The sequence below is a fragment of the Phocoena phocoena genome, chromosome 2 (assembly GCF_963924675.1).
Source record: "Phocoena phocoena chromosome 2, mPhoPho1.1, whole genome shotgun sequence".
NCBI classification, from domain to species: domain Eukaryota; kingdom Metazoa; phylum Chordata; class Mammalia; order Artiodactyla; family Phocoenidae; genus Phocoena; species Phocoena phocoena.
The window spans coordinates 122,276,092-122,296,213 of record NC_089220.1 but is presented as its reverse complement, the minus strand read 5'-3'; the positions used below and the strand labels follow the sequence as shown (position 1 = coordinate 122,296,213).

The 20,122-nt window shown below is 34.3% G+C and overlaps 1 non-coding gene across 1 annotated transcript; it reads right to left on the bottom strand.

Annotated features, from left to right (window-relative positions):
• Window positions 1-3,131: 3,131 nt before the first annotated feature.
• LOC136119746 (small nucleolar RNA SNORD109A) lies at window positions 3,132-3,198 on the bottom strand. Its single transcript, XR_010655705.1, has one exon. It is a non-coding gene; the product is annotated as a small nucleolar RNA SNORD109A (small nucleolar RNA).
• Between the last annotated feature and the right edge of the window lie 16,924 nt (window positions 3,199-20,122).

Below are 20,122 nucleotides of genomic sequence, written 5' to 3'. Positions count from 1 at the left end.
GCTTTTTCAGAACATCTGAACCTTAGTATACAAATTTTGTTTTGAAATTAATAATAGTATTCAAGTGATTGGAATTGAAAGGCTCTCATGGCATGGCTGTGAGTATTTAACGTTACTGCAATGTTTGATTTACTGAAATATCTGTGTTTAAAAGAGAACTTCTTGACTTATCCTAAAGACATCAATTGTTAGTCCCCAAATAACACATTATTTGGTAGACAATATTTCTAGGAAATTTATTAGCTAAGATTTGGTCTATTTTGATGGGATATTTTAAACTTTCTACTAAAATATATGTGTAGAAAAGAGCATGCAGTATAATTGTACAGCTTAATTAATTTGCCATCCAAACAACACAGCAACTAATCAACACACACACAGGTTGTAATACAAATATTACAAGCATTCCAAAAACAACCCAGGTGCCTTATTTCCATGACAATCTCCTACATGACTTTCAATGACTAACTCATTTTCAGATCATAGGTTAGTAAATACACATCAGATATGGATGTGGCAATTTCAAAATGGAAATAACTGGCAAGATAGAACACTGCATCCACAATGATATAATTACATGCTAATGTAATAATCAGTGAAAATGGAATATTCACTAAATTCTGCCACCCTCTGGGCCATTACAGAGATACAAAATTATTCCAAAGTAATAAAATATATTCAAAGTATTTTTTATCATATGGAATCCAGTTAGAAATCAGTAATAAAAATTGATAGAAAAAGTCCAGCTGTTTGGAAATTAAGCAATGTCCTTCTAAATAATCCATAATTCAAAAATAAATCAATATGAAATTAGAAAATACATTTATGTGAGTAATAAGAAGGATGAAGAATGCCAAACTTATGCTCTTGTGACTTATAAAGAAGTTTAGAGTAAAAAGCAATATATGAGAATTGAAGAAGGCTGAAAATCAATAGATTATATATCACAAGAGCTAGATCAAGGAGATTGAATCAAGCTCCAGAAGAGTAAAGAAAAATTAATGAGATTAAGGGCAGAAAAACACCAAAATAGAAAGCAGACAAGCAATAGGAAATATTAACAAATATTAGTAATTTGAAATAGTTAGTATTATTGAAACCCTCCTGGCAAGATTAATCAAGAATTAGAGATAACACAAAATGCTAAATCTAAAAGACATACTGCTATTTTAAAAATAAAATACCTAAAAAATAAAGACTTACAAAATAAGAAGGACATATTACTAACACACAGCAATGAATTTGATGTTTCAAATAAAATGTTCATCTGATTAGTAAGAATCTTGTGCAAATATGTAGTCACAAAGAGAAAAAAATTATACAGTTCATTTTTATAAACTTAAAAAAAACATAAAAATAAAGTACATTTTTCAGAAGGAGCAGCATTTGGGGAGAAGAGGTTGGAGCTGGTCATAAGGAAGGGTTCTATTATGCCAGTCCTATTCTGCTTCTGTGTCTGAATCCTGTACTATTGTAGAGTAATAATATGGGCAATTTACTGAATATATATTGTGCATCAATATAGTGTTATACTCTTTGGATTGAGACAGTATCCCTGACTTCATGGCTCTGTGAATCTACTAATAGTAACAAATATGCAAATAAGGGTTTGCGAGAAGACATTTTTAAAAGTAAAAACATGTCCCATTGTTCCTGCTATTCATATGCTTGCTCAAAAGTTTGTTAATGATCGAGGTTCTAGAGTTCATTTCAATATCTGGCTAAACCAATTTCCTTTTTTGATCTATGACTATTTTTTTTAGTTATTATCAACTTTTTAGAATTATCTTCTATGGTTCTATAGAATAAATATAAATAAACAATACATAATAAATACAAACATAAGTACTTCTTGATAGAATCTGTGACAGAACTTTGTCAAGAAAAATGTTTACCTGTCCTTAGGGCATTAATCTCAAAGTACCAGGTAACACAAAATCTTCAACATAGCTTGCCAGGAAATATATAGACCACTCTTTTTAGTGATGCATATTTCAACTTTCAGAAATAATGATGCCATATATGATATTTCATATTTCTCCATTTGATATCTCTAACATAATACCTTTTCTTTTTAGCCCAACACAGTATTGAAAACTGAACTATTTTGGGTTTCAAAAGAATATGGCAATGTTTATTGTATAAGAACTTCATGGTCTTAAAGAGATCTAACAAAATTTCACATACAACTTTCCATGTTGCAAAAATGAGAAACAACGAATTTATGCCAATCCACAAAGATTAAAGTAGAAACAAAAATGTAATGCAGTGTGACCACAAATGCCTATGAATAATTGAGTCTGTGTCCTGAAATCCCAACAATAAAACAGATGAGGAAAATCTGATAATATTTTGGAAGATTCTGATTTTACTACAATAATTTTTTGATCCACTATGAAATTACCAAAAATTCTCTAAAATTCTACATTTTTCCATCAAAGCAGAAAAGAGTTAAAATGAAAGAAGAAATTATAAAGATTCAATAATGTAAGTGACTTTAGTGAGGGTCTCAAAGAGAAAAAGCACACATCATCAAAATATTCTCAAATAAGCCTCTAAAAAGATAAACAGAGAGACCTCAGGACCTGGCACAGAGCATATGAAATATGAATTTCAAATAGCTACTCACCCCTGTCCTCTGAATTGGAAGACCTGATTCCAGTCCTTCTATTTCAGCAAAACATAACAAAAAGAAAAGTAGAGTCTTAGAAAATATTCAGTAGTAAATATAACAAAGAACTAAAATTTGGTACCATTACCATTATTTACTGTACACATGCAGTGTTCCCTTCTTTTAGTTCAACATTACTGAGACGTTCAGTACCCATCACAGTTGCTTGTCCCCGTCTTAATTCAATCCTTTTCATTTTCTAATTCATTACACAAGAACATATTTCCCATATACATGTATATATAGTCATATTTATGACTCTGTTCAAAGTGACCAAAATAAAGCAAAATGGATCACTGATCATAAAGGTACATACTGCCTTATAAGATAGGACACTAATGCCCTTTTCTGTGAAAAAGAAAAAAACATGCTAACAGTGGCATTATGTTGTTACTCAGGGGTCACCAAATAGAGCCAGGCTCTGAGAGTCTTATTTGTCTTATTAGAGGGGCATTCATATGGACCTCAGATTGACATCTGGAATGAGTCCTTCAGCATCCTCAGACAGTTGTGCTCATCATTGATCCAGATAAGCACCCTCCCAACAAATAAGCATTTCCACAGCCAGGCTTATTTCCTTCAGGCTTATCTACTGCACTATGAATAAAGAACAGTACATGGTAGAGTAGACATTCTATTTAGTACCTGAATAATGGAATTCTTACATATATAACTGGAAAAAAGTGACCCTGGATTGTTCTAATCAAATTAGATAAAATCTATTGGGAAAACACAGAAAAAACTTAATCAACTAAAAATTTGAAGAGTAATTAGTGTAGCAAAATTATATGTAGTATAATTACAGTACAAATATAAGTAGAAGCATCTGTGTTCTGAATGTTCCAGATATAGATTAAAAATATCAATGTTTAGCACACTTGTATTTAACTACAAGATTATTGTCATTCAATACAAAATAGTGAAAAAAGGAATTACAGCAATGATTCTCCAAAGTTATTCAGGTTACTTTTAAAAAACGTTTTAAAAAGGGAAGAAACAATAATGAGAATTCCTTGAACCATGTAGAGACATTCACAAGAAAAACTATATCTATCATAAAAATATTCTTCCTTGAGTCTCTGAATGATCTCACATTGACTACTGACATCACTAGTCATAAAACACATAAGAATTTCAAATGTACCAGAGTAGCTGCTCACTTTTCTTCCCTGAAAATAACTTGTTCACTTGAAAGAACAGTAACTTGTTCTAGTTTTTGACCTGCAGCAAAACATCACAAAGAAAATAGATCAGATCATACAATGAATTAAATTAATTAAAAATAAAGCACAACATTGGTTCCATTTTAATTAATCATATAGGCTTTCCTTGCCACAAACATCACAGTTGCTTCATCCATTGTCACCCTTGCCATTTCATTTATCCACTTGTTTCCTCTCTGAGTTTTTTACTTTTTGCAAATTGCCTATAATCCTCTGTACTGAACTATGCAAATAAGTGACACAGCAGTTATCTCAAATGGAAAATTCTAAAGTTGTATTCCATCCAATAAAGACTTTATAAATATCTTATAATGTAAAAGTACCTCTGATTTAAAAATGCAAGACACATGGTAAGAGTATTGTGCGATTATTGAGGAGGTTAAAAATTAAGCCAGTTCTGAGAGTGTTGTCTTATTAGAAGGCCACTCAGCAGGATCTCAGTAACCTTGATACTTATGCTCATCCTTGATCCAGACAGGAAAACTACCAACAAATAAGCATTCCTTACACACACTAATGCTCTTGACAATTTACCACTTTCATCCAACTTATAGTGGAAAATGGCACAGGTAGACATTTGACTTGATTTTAGTAACACTGGTTATAATGGCAACTCGGGAAGCTTCCCAGTATTCTTCTGTCTAGAATGATACATGAAGTGATATTGCACTGGGGCAATTTTCAATGCTGATATATTTATCCAGTATGATAGAAACAAAGAAACAGTAGTTAACTGTGAACTTGGGTAATATCACTTAAAAGATTATTAAAGTATGCAAAGTATACAATGTGATACTCCTTTTATCCAATAGATCTGTATTCCCTAGCCACAGAATATATGTGTTCATATAGAAACCATAGGATAAAAAAACCCACAAAACAACCAGGAAACAATTAACAAAGTGGCAATAAGTTCATAACTATCAATAATTACTTTAATTGTAATAGACTGAATGTTCCACTCAAAAGACATAGAATGGCACTGAGTAGATACAAAAAAAGACCCATATATATGCTGCCTACAAGAGACTCATTTCACATCTAAAGATACATACAGACTGAAAATGAGGAATGAAAAAATGTATTCAATGCAAATGGAAACAAAAGAAATCTGGAGTAGCAATACTTGTATCAGACAAAATAGACAATAAAACAAAGACTGTAACAAGAAACAAAGAAGGACATTGTATAATGATTAAGTGATCAACCTAGTAATAAGATATAACAATTGAAAATATCTATGCACACGACATAGGACCATCTAAATACATAAAGCATATATTAACGAACATAAAGAAAGAAACTGACAGTAACATAATAATAGTACAGGACTTTAACACCACACTTACCTCAATGGACAGATCAACCATACAGAAAATCAATAAGGAAACACTAAGCTTAAATGAAACATTAGATCAGGTGGCCTTAATAGATATATGTAGAACATTCCATAAAAAAGCAACAGAATAAATATTATTTTCAAATGCACATGGAACATTCTGCAGGATAGATCACATGCTAGGCCACAAAACAAGTCTCAATAAATTTAAGAAAATTGAAATCAGATCAAGCATTTTTTGCAACCACAGTGATATGACACTAGAAATCAATTACAAGAAAAAAATAGCAAAAAATGCAAAAACATGGAGTCTAAACAATATGCTACTAAATAGCCAAAGAGGTACTAAAAATATACCTGGAGACAAATGAAAACATAAACACAATTTCCCAAAATCTTTGCAGCAAAAGCAGTTCTAAGAGGGAAGTTTATAGTAGGCTATAAAAACTTACTTTAGAAAACCAACAAAGAAATCTCAAAGAGTATAACCTTACACCTAAAGGAACTAGAAAAAGAGCAAACAAACCCAAAAGTTATTAAAAGAAATAATAACATAAGAGCAGAAATTATAAAACATAGAGACTAAGAAACAATAGAAAATTCAATGAGACCAAGAATCATCAAGAAAGAAAGAGAGCAGACCCAAATAAATAAAATCAGTAAAAAAAAATGAAAAGTTACAATCAGCACCACAGAAATACAAAAGGTCATAGAGATTACTATGAACAACTATACACCAATAAAATGGAAAGCCTAGAAGAAATGAATAAATTCCTAAAAACATACAATCTGCCAAGATCGAATCAGGAAAAAATAGAAAGTATAAACACCCAATTACCAGTAATAAAATTGAATCATTAATGTTAAAACTCCTAACAAACAAAAATCAAGGACTAGATGGCTTCACAGGTGAATTCTACTAAACATTTAAAGAAAAGTTAATGCTCATCCTTCTCAAACTATTTCAAAAAATTGAAGAGGAAAGTACGTTTTCAAACCCATTCTACAAGGCCAGCATCACCTTGATACCAAAATCAGACAAAGACTATATAAAAAAAGGAAAATTACAGGTCAATATAACTGATGAATATAGATGTAAAAATTCCCAAAAATATATTAGCAAACTGATTTCAACAATACACCAAAAGGATCACACTTGACCATAATCAAGTGGGATTTATCCCAGGGATGCAAGGATGGTTCAATATTAACAGATCAATCAATGTGATACTCCTCATTATCAAATTGAGGAATTAAAAATCATATCACCGGGCTTCCCTGGTGGCGCAGTGGTTGAGAGTCCGCCTGCCGACGCAGGGGACACGGGTTCGTGCCCCGGTCCGGGAAGATCCCACATGCCGCGGAACGGCTGGGCCCGTGAGCCATGGCCGCTGAGCCTGCACGTCCGGAGCCTGTGCTCTGCAATGGGAGAGGCCACAACAGTGAGAGGCCCGCATACCGCAAAAAAAAAAAAAAAAAAAAAAAAAAAAAAAAAAATCATATCACCTTCTCAATAGATACAGAGAAAGCTTTTGATAAAATTCAACATCTATTTAATATAAAATACCAACAAATTAGGTATAGAGGGAACGTAACATAATAAAGGCCATTTATGACAAACCCACAGCCAACATCTTATTCAATGGTGAAAAACTAAAATCATCATCTCTAAGATAAGGAGCAAGGCAGGGATGCCCATTGTTACCACTTTTATTTAGCATTGTATTGGAATATCTAGCCACAGCAATCAGACCAAAAAAAAAGGAAATTAAATTGGAAAGAAGTAAATCTGTCACTGTTTGTAGATGACAGGATACTATATATAAAAAATCCTAGGGGGCTTCCCTGGTGGTGCAGTTGTTGGGAGTCCACCTGCCGATGCAGGGGATGCGGGTTCATGCCCCAGTCCGGCAAGATCCCACATGCCGCGGAGTGGCTGGGCCCGTGAGCCATGGCCTCTGAGCCTGCACGTCCGGAGCCTGTGCTCTGCAATGGGAGAGACCACAACAGTGAGAGGCCCGCATACAGAAAACAAAAGTCCTAAAGATTCCACCAAACAACTACTAGAGCTCTTCTATGACTTCAATAAAGTTGAAGGATAGAAAATTCACACACGCAAATCTGTTGTATTTATATACACTGATAACAAACTATCAGAAAGAGAAATTATGAAAACAGTCATTTACAATTGCATCAAAAAATAACATACCCAGGCATAAATCTAACCATGGAAGTAAAAGATTTGTACTAAAAATTCTATAAGACATCAATGAAAAAAGTTGAAAATGACATAAATAAATGGAAATATACTCCATGCTTATAGATTGGAAGAATTAATATTTTAAAAATGACCATAGTACCCAAGCCAAACTTAGATTCAATTCAATCCCTATCAAAATACCAATGGCATTTTTTACAGAACAAGAAGAAATAATTCTAAAATTTTATTTAAAACTTTAAAAAAAGCCAAAACAATCTTTAGAAAAAGTACAAAGCTAGAAGTATCATGGTACCTAATTTCAAACTATAATACAAAGCTACAGTAATCAAAACAGTATGGTACTGGCACAAAAACAGACACAGAGGTCAACTGAACAAAATACAGAGCCCAGAAATAAGCCCATGCTTATATGATCAATTAATCTACAACAAAGGAAGAAAGAATATACAGTGGAGGAAAAGACAGTCTCTTCAATAAATGTTTTTTGGAAAACCAGACAGCTACATGCAAAAGAATAAAAATGGACCACTTCCTCACATCATATACAAAAATAAAAAAATTAATTAAAGGCTTAAATGTAAAAGCACAAACCATAAAACTCCTACAAGAAAACCTAGACAGTACATTCTTTGACATCATTCTTAACAATGTTTTTTTGGATTTGTCTCAGGCAAGGTATAAAAAGCCAAAAAAAAAAAAAAAAAAGGGTGGGTGGGACTACATTAAACTAAAAGCTATTGCATAGTGAAGAAAACTATCAACACAATGAAAAGCCAGCCTAATAAATGGTAGAAGATATTTTCAAATGATATATCTGATAAGAAGTTAATATCAAAAATATGTAACAAACGCATACAACTGAACATCAAAAAAACCAAACCACCCAATTAAAAAACGAGCAGAGGACCTGAACAGCCATTTTTCCAAAGAAGATATACAGATGGACAACAGATACATAAAAAGATGCTCAACATTACTAAACATCAGGGAAATGCAATTTAAAAACATGAGATACCACCTCACACCTATCAGAATGACATTAAATAATCAAAATGACAACAAATAAGCGTTGGTGAGTATGTGGTGAAAAGTGAACTCTTGGGACTTCCCTGGTGGCATAGTGGTTAAGAATCTGCCTGCCAATACAGGCGACATGGGTTTGAGACCTGGTCCGGGAAGATCCTACATGCAGTGGAGCAGCTAAGTCCGTGCACCACAACTACTGATCCTGTGCTCTAGAGCCCATGAGCCACAACTACTGAGCCTGTGTGCCACAACTACTGAAGCCTGCACACCTAGAGCCTGTGCTCTGCAACAAGAGAAGACAATTCAATGAGAAGCCTGCACACCACAGTGAAGAGTAGCCCATGCTCACCGCAACTAGAAAAAGCCTGTGCCCAGCAATAAAAACCTAATGCAGCCAAAAAATGAGAAATTTATTTTAAAAAATCATTGAAAAAAATAAAGAAAAGTGAACCCTCATGCACTGTTGGTGGGATTGCAAATTGGGGCAGCCACTATGGAAAACAGTATGGAGGTTCCTCAAGATATTTAAAAATACAACTGTTGTATAATCCAGCAATTTAACTTCTGAGTATTTACACAAAGAAAAAAAAACTCTAATTCAAAAAAATATAGATGTACCCCAATATTTATTGCAGCATTATTTATATAGCCAAGATGTGGAAACAGTATAAGTGTCCATTGATAGGTGAATGAATAAAAACAATATGGTGTATGTATGCAATGGAATATTATTCATCCATAAAAAGAATGAAATCTTGACATTTATGAAAACATGGATGGACCTATAGGGCATTATGCTAAGTGAATTAAATCAAATAGATAAAGACAAATACCATATGATCTCAATTATCTTTGGACTCAACAATACAAACAAAAAACCAAAATAAAAACAGACTCACAGAGAAAAAAAATGGGTGGTTTCCAGAGGGATGGTGGGTGGGGGATGGGCAAAATAGGTGAAGGGAATTAAGAGGTATAAATTTTCAATTATAAACTAAATAAACGACTGGAATGTAGTATATAGCAGAAGGAATATGGTCAATAACATTGTAATAAATTTATATGAGGACAAATTGTTACTAGATTTATTGTAATTATTTCATAATGTATGTAATAAATGTCAAATGACTGTTAGTACACCTGATACTAATATAATATTATACATAAATTGTATTTCAATAAAAAATAAAATATATTAAAAGCTACAGTGACACCATTTTATATAAGGGACTTGAGCATCCCAGGATTCTATTATCCTCATGGGTCCTGGAAAAAATCCCCTATGGACACCGAGGGGCAACTGTACTTACTGCTCTGAAGCTAGCATTGTTGCTGAATGCTTATTCAGAAAATATCTTCACAGGAGTGGAATGGCTATTCAGGGGCTGAGCTGCCCAGTTCAGTCTTTCAGATGTCTCATGTGGCAAAAGCTGAACTGACCTGAGGGAGCCAGCAGCCTGGATGCAAGGCCGATGGTGTAGTAGAAGGACCTGATCTCACCTACTCTCATGAAAACACCAAAATCACAACAAACTGCTGAACAGCCATTGACAAAAAAAACTGGAACCTAGAGAAAGGATATTCTACTTCTGAAGAGGAAGCCACAACAAGATGGTAGGACAGGCACATTCATGATACAATCAAATCCCATAGCCACCAGTTGGGTGACCCACAAACTGGAAAATAATTATACTGAAGAGGTTCTCCCACAAGAGTGAGAGCTCTGAGCCCCACGTCAGGCTCCCTAGTCTGGGGTCTGGCATTGGGTGGAGGAGCCCCCACAGCATTTGGCTTTGGAGGCCAGTGGGGCTTGATTGCAGGAACTCCATAAGTTTTGGGGAAAGAAACTACACTCTTGGAGGGTGCACATAAACTCTTGTGTACACCAGGACCAGGGGAAAAAGGAGTGACTTCAGAGGAGCCTGGGCCAGACCTACCTGCTGGACTTGGAGGGTCTCCTGAGGAGGCCTGAGGTGACTGTGGCTCACTAAGGTGACAAGGACACTGGTGGTGGAGGTACTGGGGAGTACTCATTGGCATGAGCTGTTCTAGAGGCCATTTAGATATCAAGATGTGGTCCCACCCAAGCGCCCTTAGGCTCCAGTGCTAGGATGCCTCAGACCAAACAACCAACAGGGCCAGAACACAACTCCACTAATTGGCAGATAGGCTACTTAGAGTCTTTCTGAGGCCACAGCCACCACTAAACACACACCTTGCCACAGCCCTGTCCACCAGAGAGACAAAACCCAGCTTCACCCATCAGAGGGCAGGCACCAGTCCCTCCAACCAGGTAGTCTGAACAAGCCTCATCCACAAGGGGGCAGACACCAGAAGCAAGAGGAACTACAATCTTGCAGTCTGCAGATTAGTTAGACAAAATAAGATGGCAGAGGAATATGTTCCAGATGAAGGAACAAGATAAAACTCCAGAGGAACAACTAAGTGAAGGGGAAATAGGCAATGTACCTGAAAAAGAATTCAGACTAATGATAATAAAGATGATCCAAGATATCAGAAAAAGAATAGAGGCATGGACTGAGAAGATACAAGAAATGTTTAATGAAGAGCTGGAATATATAAAGAAAAAATAGAGATGAACAATAAAATAATTGAAATGAAAAATACACCAGAAGGAATCAATTGCAGAATAAATGAGGCAGAAGAACAGATAAATGAGCTGGAAGACAGAAAGGTGGAAATCACTGCTGCAGAACAGAATAAAGAAAAAAGAGCAAAAAGAAATAAGGATAGTTTAAGAGGTCTCTGGGACAACATTAAATGCACCAACATTCACATTATATGGGTTCCAGAAGGAGAAGAGAGAGAGAAAGGGCCTGAGAAAATACTTGAAGAGATAATAGCTGAAAATTTCCCTAATAAGGGAAAGAAAACAATCACCCAATTTTAGCAAGTGCAGAGAGTCCCAGGCAGGATATACCCAAGGAGGAACATGTGGAGACACATATTAATCAAACTGAAAAAAAATAAATACAAAGAGAAGATATTAAAAGTAACAAGGGAAAAACAACAAATAACATACAAGGGAATTCCCATAAGGTTATTAGCTGACATTTTAGCAGAAACTCTGCAGGCCAGAAGGGAGTGGCATGATATATTTCAAGTGATAAAAGGGAAACACCTACAACAAATAATACTCTACCATCAAGGCCCTCATTCAGATTCAAGAGAGAAATCAAAAGATTTACAGACAAGCAAATGCCAAGAGAATTCAGCTCCAGCAAACCAGCTTTACAAAAAATGCTAAAGGAAGTTCTCTAGGTGGAAAAGAAAAGGTCACAACTAGAAACAAAAAAATTACAAATGGGAAAGCTCACTGGTAAAGGCAAAGAAAAAGTAAAGGTAGGAAATCATCCACATACAAATATGATATCAAAGTGAGCAATTATGAGGAGTGTACAAATGCAGGATATTGAAAATGTGTTGGAAATTAAAAGACCAGCAACTTAAAACAATCTTGTATATATATAGACTGCTATATCAAAACCTCGTGGTAATGACAAACCAAAAAACTACAATAGATACACACACTAAAGAAAAAGGAATACAAATACAACACTAAATATAGTCATCAAAAAGAAGAGAAAGAAACAAAAGAGGAAGAGAAGGAAAAAACCCTACAAAAACAAATCCAAAACAATAAACAAAATGGCATCATGAACAAACATATCAGTAATTGTCTTAAATGTAAATGGATTAAATGCTCCAACCAAAAGACACAAACTGGCTGAATGGACACAAGAACAAGACCTGTATATATGCTGTCTACAAGAAACCCACTTCAGATCTAGGAACACATACAGACTGAAAGTGAGGGAATGGAAAAAGTTATTGCACGCAAATGGAAATCAAAAGAAAGATGCCATAGCAATACTCATATCAGATAAAATAGACTTAAAGACTGTTACAGGAGACAAAGAAGGACACTATGTAATGACCAAGGGATCAATCCAAGAAGAATATATAACATTTGTAAATATATATGCACCCAACATAGGAGCACCTCAATATATAAGACAAATGCTAACAGCCATAAAAAGAGAAATTGACAGTAACACAATAATAGTGGGAGACTTTAACATCCCCCCTTACATCAATGGACAGAACATCCAGACAGAAAAGCAATAAGGAAACATAGGCATTAAGTGACACATTATACACTTAATTGATATTTATAGAGCATTCCATCCAAGCAGAAAACACATTCTTTTCAAGTGCACATGGAACATTCTCCAGGATAGATAATATCTTGGGCCAAAATTTGAGCCTCAGTAAATTTAAGAAAATTGAAATCATATCAAGTATCTTTTCCACCCACAATGCTATGAGATTAGAGATCAAGTACAAGAAAAAAAAACTGTAAAAAACACAAATATGTGGAGGCTAAAAAAATGCTACTAAACAACCAATGGATCACTGAAGAAATCAAAGAGGAAATCAAAAAGTACCTAGAGGCAAACAAACAAACAAAAAACACACCACAATCCAAAACCTATGGGACACGGCAAAAGCATTTCTAACAGAGAAATTCATAGCAATACAATCTAACCTCAGGAAACAAGAAAAATCCCAAATGAATTATGTAACCTTACACCTAAAGCAACTAGAGAAAAAATAACAAACAAAACTCAGAGTTAGTAGACGGAAAGAAATCATAAAGATCAGAGCAGAAATAATTGAAATAGAGCCAAGGAAACAGTAGCAAAGATCAATGAAACTAAAATCTGGTTCTTTGAGAAGTTAAACAAAATTGATAAACCTTTAGCCAGACCCATTAAGAGAAAGGGGGAGATGATTCAAATCAATAAAATTAGGAAGGAGAAAGGAGAAGTTACACCTGACACTACAGAAATACAGAGGATCATAAGAGACTACTACAAGCAAATATACACCAATAAAATGGAGAACCTAGAAGAAATAGACAAATTCTTCGAAAGGTACAACCTTCCAAGACTGAATCAGGAAGAAATAGAAAATATAAAAAGACAAATAACAAGTACTGAAATTGAAACTGTGATGAAAAATCTTCCAACAAACAAAAGTCCAGGACCAGATAGTTTCACAGGTGAATTCTATCAAACTTTTACAGAAGAGTTAACATCTATCCTTCTGAAACTCTTCCAAAAAATTGCAGAGGAAAGAACACTCCCCAGCTCATTCTATGAGGCCACCATCACCCTGATACAAAAGCCAGACAAGGATACCACAAAAAAAGAAAATTATAGGCCAAATCACCAAGAAACATAGATGCAAAAATCCTCAACAAAAATACTAGCAAACCAAATCCAACAATACATAATAAAGGATCATACACCATGATCAAGTGGGATGTTTACAAGGCATTCAAGAATTTTTCAATATCCACAAATCCACAGCTTTCAAAAGAAAGCTGGAGTAGCAGTACTCATATTAGACAAAATAGACTTTAAAACAAAGATTGTTACAAGAGACAAAGAAGGACACTACATAATGATCAAGGGATCAATCCATCAATCAGTGTGATGCACCACATTAACAAATTGAAGGAAATAAACCATATGATCATCTCAATAGAAGCAAAAATATAATTTGACAAAGTTCAATACTCATTTATGATAATAACTCTCCAGAAAGTGGGCAGAGAGGGAACCTACCTCAACATAATAAAGGCTATATATGACAAACCCATAGCTAACATCATACTTAATGGTGAAAAGCTGAAAGCATTTCCTGTAAGATCAGTAACAAGACAAGGATGTCCACTCTCACCAATTTTATTCAACATAGTTTTGGAAGTCATAGCCATGGCAATCAGAGAAGAAAAAGAAATAATTGAAAAGAAGAAGTAAATCTGTCACTGCTTGCAGATGCATGACACTATACATAGAAAATCCTAAAGATGCTAGCAGAAAACTACTAGTGCTCATCAATGAATTCAGTAAAGTTTCAGGATACAAAATTAACACACTGAAATCTGTTGCATTTCTATACACTAGCAAGGAATGATGAGAAATTAAGGAAGCAATCCCCTTTACCACTGCATCAAAAAGAATAAAATACCTAGGAATAAACCTATCTAAGGAGGTGATGCTGATAAAAGAAATCGAAGATGACATGTACAGGTGGTAAGATATACCATGTTCTTGGATTGGAAGAATCAATATTGTCAAAATGACTATACTACCCAAGGTAATTTACAGATTCAATGTAATCCTTATCAAATTACCCATGACATTTTTTCCAGATCTAGAACAAAAACATCTTAAAATTTGAATGGAAACATAAAAGACTCAAATATCCAAAGCAATCTTGAAAAAGAAAAAAGGAGCTAGAGGAATCAGCCTCCCTGACTTCAGACTATACTACAAGGCTACAGTAATCAAAACAGTTTGGTACTGGCACAAAGACAGATTTATAAATAAATGGAACAGGATAGAAAGCCCAGAAATAAACCCATACACCTATGATCAACTTATGTATGCCAAAGTAGGCAAGACTATACAATGGAGAAAAGCCAGCCTCTTCAATAAGTGGTGCCAGACAGTTACATGTAAAAGAGTGAAATCAGAACATTCTCTAACACCATACACAAAAATAAACTCAAAATGGATTAAACACCTAAATGTATGACAAGATACTATAAAACTCTTAGAGGGAAATATAGGCAGAACATTCTTTGACATAAATTGCAGCAATATCTTTTGGGTTCCATCACCTAGAGTAATGAAAACAAAAATAAACAAATAAGACCTAATTAAGCATAAATGCTTTTTCACAGCAAGGGAAACCATAAACAAAATGAAAAGGCCATCCACAGAATGGGAGAATATATTTGCAAATGATGCAACTGACAAGGGCTTAGTTTCCAAAATATACGAACAGCTCAGGCAGCTCAATATAAAAAAACAAACAACACAATAACACAAATGGGCTGAAGATGTAAATAGACATTTCTCCAAAGAAGACATACAGATGGCCAAAAAGCACGTGAAAAAATGCTCAACATTGTTAATTATTACAGAAATACAAATTAAAACTACAGTGAAGTATCACTTCACACCAGTTAGAAAAGCCTTCATGAAAATGTCTATTCACAATAAATGCTAGAGAGGGTGTGGAGAAACGGGAATCCTCCTACACTGTTGGTAGGAATATAAATTGGTATGGTCACTATGGAGACTAGTATGGAAGTTCCTTAAAAGTTAAAAGTAGAGGTACCATATGATCCAACAATCCCACTACTGAGCATATATCCAGAGAATATATATCCATAATCTGGAAAGATACATGTACCCCAATGTTCATTGCAGTACTATTTACAATACCCAAGACATGGAAACAACCTAAATGTCCATTGACAGATGAATGGATAAAGAAGATGTGATATATATATATATACATATATATATATATATATATATATATATATATACAATAGAATATTACTCAGCCATAAAAAAGTATGAAATAATGCCACTTTCAGCAACATGGATGAACCTAGAGATTAGCATACTGAGTAAAGTAAGTCAGACAGAGAAAATTATCACTTATATATGGAATCTAAAACATTATACAAATGAACTTATTTACAAAACAGAAACAGGCTCACAGACTTAGAAAACAAACTTATGGTTACCAAAGGGGAAAGGTGAGGGGAGGGATAAATTAGGAGTTTGGGATTAACAGATACACTCACTACTATATATAAAATAGATAATCAACAAGACCTACTGTATAACACAGGGAACTCTACTCAATACTCTGTAATAATCTGTATGGGAAAAAAATGTGAAAAATAATAGATAGAAGTATATGTATAACTAAATCACTCTGCTGTACACCTGGAACTAACACAACGTTGTAAATCAACAGTACTTCAATATGAAATAAAATTTTAAAAATAAAATAAAAGCTACAATAATTTAAAATGTATGTTACCAGCATAAAGACAAATATATACATCAATTGAATAGAATAGTGAGCCCATAAATAAACCCACACATATATATTCAACAGACCTTCAACAAGGGAAATAAGAATACACAATGGAAAAATAGTCTCTTCAACCAGTGGTGTTGGGAAAACTCCAACACCACACGCAAAAGCATGAAACTGGACCCCTACCTTATACCACTCACAAATGTTAACACAAAATGTATTAAACACTTAAACATAAGACCTGAAACCATAAAATTCCTAGAAGAAAACACAGGTAAAATGGTTCTTGATGTTGGTTTTGGCCATAAATTTTTGATATGATACTAGAAGTGCAGGCAACAAAAGTAAAACTAAACAAGTAGGACTACATCAAATTGAAAAGCTTCTGCACAGCAAAGGAAACAACTAGTGAATTGAAAAGACAACCTACAGAATGGGAGAAAATATTTGCAAACCATGTATGTGATAAATGATGAATACACAAATACATAAGGAACTTGTGCAACTCAATAGCAATCATCATCATTCAATTAAAAATGGGCAAAAGACCTGAATATATATTTTTCCAATGAAGACAAATGCAAAAGAAGCTCAATATAATTAATCATTAGGGAAATGCAAATCAAAACTACAATGAGTTATCACCATTATGAAAAACAGTATGGAGTTTTCTCAACAAATTTAAAATAGAAGATTATATGATCCAGCAATCTGACTCCTGGGTATATAGCCAAAGGAAATGAAATCAGTATCTCAAAGAGATATCTGCACTTCCATGTTCTTTGTAGCATTATTTACAACAGGCAAGATATGGAAACAATGTCCATTCATAGATGAATTGAAAAAGAAAATGTATACATATATAAAATAATGAAATATTATGCATAGAAAATAAGAAAATTCTGTGATTTGTTATTACATGGATGAACCTGGAGGGCAGTATGGGAAATGAAAATACCCAGACAGAGATACAAAAATACAGTATGGTATCATTTATATGTAGAATCTTTTAAAAGACCAATTTTATAGACACAGAGAATAGAATACCAGGGGATAGAGGAGAAGGGGAATTAGGAAGATTAGATCAAAGGGTACAAACTTTTAGTTACTAGATTAGTAACTAATCTAATCTAGTATATAGATCTAATATACAGCATGGTGAATATAGTTAAGAATACAGTATTGCATACTTGAAATTTGGGGGAAGATTTTAAGCATTTTCAACACACACACACACACACACACACATGAATTAACTCTGGGGTGGGGGATGGAGGTGTTAATTGTCTGGATCTTGGTACTTATATTATGATGTAGAGTGTATCAAACCTGTACACCTGAAATATATTCAATTATATTTGTCAATTATTCCTCAATAATTCTGGGGAAAAAGAAAAGCTCTTATTGATTTGAACTATAAAACTACCCACAGATATAATCATTTTGTCTTGAAAATTCTTACCAGATATATGTATCCTTAAGCCCTGGTGTCAGAGTAAACTGGAGACTGGAACATTTATTACAACATTCCTGGGTAGCTACCAGGTATTTCAGGAGATTGAGATTTCATTTTTTCATTATTATTCAATTTGAAAATAACAGTAGTCAAGGATGAGAACTATATCTCTAATGTATGTATTGTTCATGTGGACTATTCTATAATTTCTACACAAAGAATATTTTTCTTACTCTAAAAAGTCCAAAATACTTCTGTTGTAGACTAGAGATATATCAATCACAGACATAAACAAATAGATATTTGACAAGTCCTTGGACTTGCATATCTTCAAGGATGCAATATCAAGAACAATAATAATTAATCACATCATGTACTTCCTTTCTAAGGAAAGAAGTAAAGCAATGTAAAAGTCAGAAACATTAAAAGGGATGTCAGTTTGCATATATTTTATCCAAGATCACGTATCATAGGCAAAGCATATATATGAATCTCAAACTTGAGGCCTCAGTTGCCTGGGTCTCTTAATTGTGAGTAGTTTGCCAATGATTAAAACATATCACAACACTATAACCACCCTGGAAATATACAATAGGAATGAATATGTCTAAACATTTTTAGGTTATAATAAATATCACCATAGAATAACAAAACTTCTCAAGTTTCAATTAAAGCAAATTCAGAAGAAAAACAAAAAAATTCTCATAAGAATTTTGGAAGTAGGCCGGTCTTTTATGAGAAGAAAACCCATTATAATATTTATGTTTCCAAATTGAATAAAACTATCAGAGAGCCCTGCTTTGCACTTGCCCAATGTTTTATTTGGAACTTTACAGCCACCACGTGGTACATTGGTGCTGTCACTCACATAACATCATAGACTGGGATATCACCTATTAACCAGACATGCAGAAAGAAAAAATGAGAACAAAAAGCACCATGAATTAGTATCAAAATTCCAAAGAATTTAAAAGTGAAGAGTACTAGAATCAAACTGAAACATTTGGAAACTTCCTGCTAATTAGGATCAGATATTAAGAATTTATTCAAGTAATAACTAATTTTTATCAAAAACACAAAACATGACTATTCACAAATATAAATAAAACAGTTCCAGAAAACTCTTACCCAGAATGGAAAGCTTTAATTTTGGTGTACAAGTGACCAGATTGAATGCAGGAAGATCTGATGGTAAAGGTACAGTCAAAAACAATGTCCAAAAAGTCATCTTACTAAATAGTATTTAACTAAAAGAAAAATAATGGAGAGTATTAAATGATTAGACATAAAATTTTTATAGGTAAATGACTTACATTTGACATTCCTTCATATCTAAAGAGGAATATACATTAAATGCACAAAAAGAATCATTAATTATGCAATAGTTGATTCATTCAACATAGGATGATTAAAGAATGAAGAAATTCATACTGGTTCTTCATTGTCTCTTAAAACAATGGGTAGCAGGCAAGACATTGGGGTTGTATTCTTGTCAATAAACACACAGACAATGTGGCTGTGAAGTCACGTGGATTTATGCTTTAGGAAGCAAATATCTGGAGACTGGCCCATGGGCTTACCATCAGTCAAACTGGCAAAAACATGCAAGGGAACTTTCAGGCCTGAAAAGAGAGCCATCAACTTTTAGTTTTGGGACCCCATCAATGGCCAGACAATGAACAACAAAAAACAGAAAGGCAACTACTCCCCCACTAGGACCACATCTTGGGCCACCACTCTAACTCATGCCTCAAAATGGTCTAACGTTGGAGATGATACAATGGCACCAAAGAGCTGTAAACAGATTTTCCAGAACTGTGGGGGTGGGAGGCAATATAAGAGGGCAGTGTCCACAGAGAAAAAGATTCCACATGAAATGCAGTGGGCCCCACTGAAAGTAGGAAAACAAAGAGAAGGGCCCATCAAAAGCAACTGGCATTAATTAGAGCCCACTATCCCTGAAAATGTCCTGGCAAAGCCCTACATAATATCAGGGGTCACATTTCAGCTCAAGTAATAGCCAGCAGTGTCTACAAACCAAGATCAGTGGACTGGTTCATGAATGCATCTGAATGAGTCCAGACTGGGGCTAGACCACACCATATAATAGATTCTTGGGAGACCACAAAGCACACACCACAAGTGACTGTCCCCTCAATAGATCAGCATTCTATGCCTCCAAATGTGCAGAAACGTGTGGGGATGTAGTTCAGGGTGCCAGGGAAGGAAACATTGACTCCATGTGCAT